The following is a 4,210-nucleotide window of genomic DNA, read 5'->3' as shown; positions in this document are numbered from 1 at the left end:
CACGTGCATGACACCCATCCACATGAGACATGTTACCTGCCCCCACCAGCTCTGCCATGTCTGCGCCCTGCCTTCCTTGCGACATCCTGTTCTTCCCTGTACAAACTGGCTTCACAGTCGCGGTCGCATGCCCACATCCTTCCACTCACCGACACCTGCCCCCAATGGAGAACACCAACTTCCCCTTGAGTTTTGCATGGATCTTCTCTTGGGGAGAAGAACTCTTTCCCAGGATGGTGTCTACAAAGCTGCTACAGTCAACTCCCTGCAGGACGGCTCAGTGGGCATGACCTCACCCGACCACCAGAGCACAGGTGTTCTCAGTGCAGCCCTGCAGGAACAAGAGCACACAGAGAGAGGGAGCAACCTGAGGGCTGGCACAGCCACACCATTGGGCACCACCAGACACCACCAAGGGAGAGGGGCAAAGCTTACCCCACACATCTCATGGAAGAGGAATAGACAATGGGCCAAGAGCAGAGGCAAAACCTGCAGCAAAGGTAGCACAAAGCAGAATGGACAGTGCAGAAAAGGAGTCCATCATACTGAGAAAAATGGAGGATGCTGTCAGGAAGCCCAGGAAGACAAAGGTTTCAGACAGAAGCAGACCAAGCCTGTAACACTGCCACCAAGATGTCGGTCCCCCAGATTGAATGATCCAACACAAGCCATGTCAAGACCCAAGGAGATTTTAAGGAGTCTGAAAAGCTGATTTCAAGGTTCATCTAGTTGAAATGTATAGGCAAAAATGTTTGTAAAGTTAATTAGCCTGAAGATATCAAAGAATACCTGATAAGCAGCAGTGACCAGAACATTGCAGAGCAGAGAAGTGGAACCTGGGTGAGAGTCCAGAAATGGAAAAGTGGGATTTGGAACCAAGTATGGGGGCTGGGTGTGTGCACTGGAGATGGGGTGTCTAAGTGGAGGAAATGTGGCCTTTCAAAGTGGAATGAAGTGCTCATTTAGAAAATGCCCAACACTCTGCACAAGAGCAAATGCAAGATGTGACAAACCCAAAACCACTATAAAAGTACTAAGAGCTATCACAGAAAGACTTTTAAAATAATCCTGGGAGGGGGATGAAAAGAAGCGAAGGGTGACTGCCATGTTCCATCACAGGGCCCTGAATGTGGCCCGTGGTCTTTGAGAAAGCAGAGGAAGACCCGCACCAAGGCCCCCTCCAGAGGCATACACCCAGTGCAGGGTACAGGGGCCACTCAGCTCAGGGGACACAGGCCTGCTGGGCCCTGGTTTACTGCCACTGGCCACACTGCATGGCCTAATCAGGCTCAGCCACTCCTGTGCCATCCTCAATCCCAGCATGAGGGACCATTTCCCTGTTCCTTAGGTCTTCATTTCTGAGGCTCCAGTGACATGTGAAACTCATGGTAAATAAATGTGCATGCTTTTCTCTGTGAATCAGTCTTTTGTCCTAGGTGCCTCAGCTGTGAACCTGGTGACGCGTGAGGAAAATGAAATCCCCTACTCCACAACTGTCATTTCCTTCTAAGCAATGATGTCACAAAGTTAGAAGACAAATGGAAGCGTAGGGAAAACAAGCCCCACTGTACAGTAGAGGCCAGTTGGTCACCCACAGATGCAAGGCCGTAGGATCACACCTACTCTACAATCCAGCAGAAAGATGATCATGACTCACAGCAGGGAACTAGGAGGGGAATAAGATGCATGGATGCAAACAGTGTCCACCTCATGGATGATCCAGGGAATGCAAAGCCTCTCCCAGGGAGATGAGAAGGGGAATTCTAAGTGGCAACACTTGCCGTGGCTGTGCTTGTGGTACAAGATTCTGCAGAATGGGGTCCGGGCAGCACAGTCAGCCCCAACACTGGGTGCAACATCTTGCTGGTGCATGTCCCCAGACTGGTGTGACACATCAGTTCATTCCAGTCACAACCACTCTCTGAAATTCCCAGCCAGTCACGGTTACCCCTCAGGTCAGGGGGTGTTGCTGGAGGAGGCCTCCCAATTTCATACAGTTTATTTTCTAAAGGCCATGCATTCATGAAGCGTCAGAGGAAAAAAAAATCAAATGCCAAATCAAAATGACCCCTTCCAGGAAGACTTCCGCTCCCTCTATTCCCCTCCCAAGCTCCGCCCCTGCAGGACAGCCCCTTCCTGAGGCATGTAAAGATACCTGGGTTTCCTTCAATCTGGGTAGGAGTTTTTAGCACCTGGGCTGTCTGCAACATGACCTTCCAGTTCCCTGAGGCCAGGGCTGGTGTGCTACTGAGCCCAGTGCAGCTCCTGGCAGCCTGAGAGGCAGCAGTGAGAGAGCCACAGGGCCCTGGGCCTTACTGCCCTGGACGGAAAGCATCACCTGGAGAGCAGCATCGGACACCAGCAGAAGAACCCTGGAACTGGAAAGAGCGCGCCTCCCAGCAGGATGCCGGTGCTTCATTTAGCTGCTGGGGCCCTGCCAACAAAGCTCCCCTGAGTCCTCACCAGGAGGCTGGTCTGGCCCTGGACCTGGTGCCTCCAGGCCACCTGCCCCTTGCTCCATGGCTCTGCAGGAATTCCTGGAAGCAGGAGCCTCACTCCAGTCTTCTTGGCCTTCCCTGAGCAGGTAGTGGATTGACTTTAATCCTTGTGTGAGTTTAGATGCTGTTCCTGCTGCCTGGAATACTGGTTCCCTAACCCTCCAAACTGAATAATTCTGCATACTTCAACAGCCTGCTCAAACTTCCCTCCTGTGAAGTCTTCCGTGGCCAAAGCAAGTTCAAATCACTTTCAGTCATCAGCCATCGAGGTGCTGAGGCTGATCCTTTTCCAACTGAAGCTGTGGGGTGGCAGACTGTGCCACTTTGGCAAGGTAGGGAGAGGGGAGGACATGATGTACACCCTTACACCATGCTCCTTGCTTCCCCAAGAGTGCCTAGTGGGAAGACGCCTGAACTGCCATCCTGGCTATAATTGTGGGCCCAGGAGACCATCATTCAGATTTCAATTTGATGTAGACAGATATATATTTAAATATAGGTGATACTCACTGGGTCAGCCAACAAAATAAATATGACGCATCACATTTTGGGATTCTGTTCGATGCATCTGATTGACAGGAACCCAGTTCTGTTAGAAACACACCATGGTTGTGCCTGCCTAGGCCCCAAAACCCATTTCTATGCACTCCATTTAGCTGCAAAAGTGTCAGCAAGAAACTATGACCACAGATGACAAGCAGCCATAATGCTGTGCATAAATAACATCGATGCTGCATTACTGTTATCCTCCAGGAAATGGTATGTGGCTCTATTCAAAGGGGAAAAAATGCATGAGAAGTATGAAAGTGGTATTAAGCAGATGTTAGACTGCAGTTGTCAATCTTGTCTAAGCAGGTGCTAATGTGTTATAATTATTCTTCTGGCAGTTGATGTTTAGGATTTCAGTTCCCACCTAGTCAATCATGACTGTAATTGTTAAGCTACTTTCATGGCTCATATGTTGGATAATAACCAGATGGGACTTAATATTTGACATTTACTGTCAATTACCTTCTTTCTGACATGCATCTCCCTACACCAACATCTGTAGATTGGGCTACCTCGTGACTCCTGCATGAAGTAGATACTTCTGCACAGTAAGGGAAGTGAAGGGAAGAACAGCTTTGGGAGTCGCTGTTCTTCTCAACAGAGCTACGTTGCTTTCTAGCAAGAAACAGCACTCTTGTAGCTCTTTATTTGGATGCCAATTTTGCACAAACTAGAGAAATCACCTCCTGAGATTTTGCTCTGACTTGCCTTCACTGCCAGGAGGGATGCTCTCTGTTGTACCTGGCAGATGGACAGCAAGGGTGCAGAAGGTGTAAATGCACCTTCAAGATGAAGACAGTCACATGCACAGCTGAAAGCATCAACTCAGCTCCCTCTGGATCGGTGATCAGATTCCTCCCAAGGACCTTCCTTTGCCATTTGAACCTCAAGGTAAAATGAAAGGGAGGTGGTCATGAGAAAGATGTGGTCCCAAGGCCATGGGCAACCATGATCCATGCCCTGCCACCTCCTGGAAACTAGGGATATAAACTACCTGGGCCTCAGTTTCTTGTTTGTGAAGTCAGAGTACTAGGGGTGAAGTGGGGTGGCTCACGGTCAGCCTTAGATGGTGCCACCACTGAGGAAGGGCACAATGAGCGTCAGTTGACCCTGGGTGTACTGACCAGCTTGGTGACTCAAGCTGGTGTGCCTGCCTGCTGCAC

This window comes from Sciurus carolinensis, unplaced genomic scaffold (genome assembly GCF_902686445.1).
Source record: "Sciurus carolinensis unplaced genomic scaffold, mSciCar1.2, whole genome shotgun sequence".
NCBI lineage: Eukaryota > Metazoa > Chordata > Mammalia > Rodentia > Sciuridae > Sciurus > Sciurus carolinensis.
Note: the sequence above shows the minus strand (reverse complement) of the source record.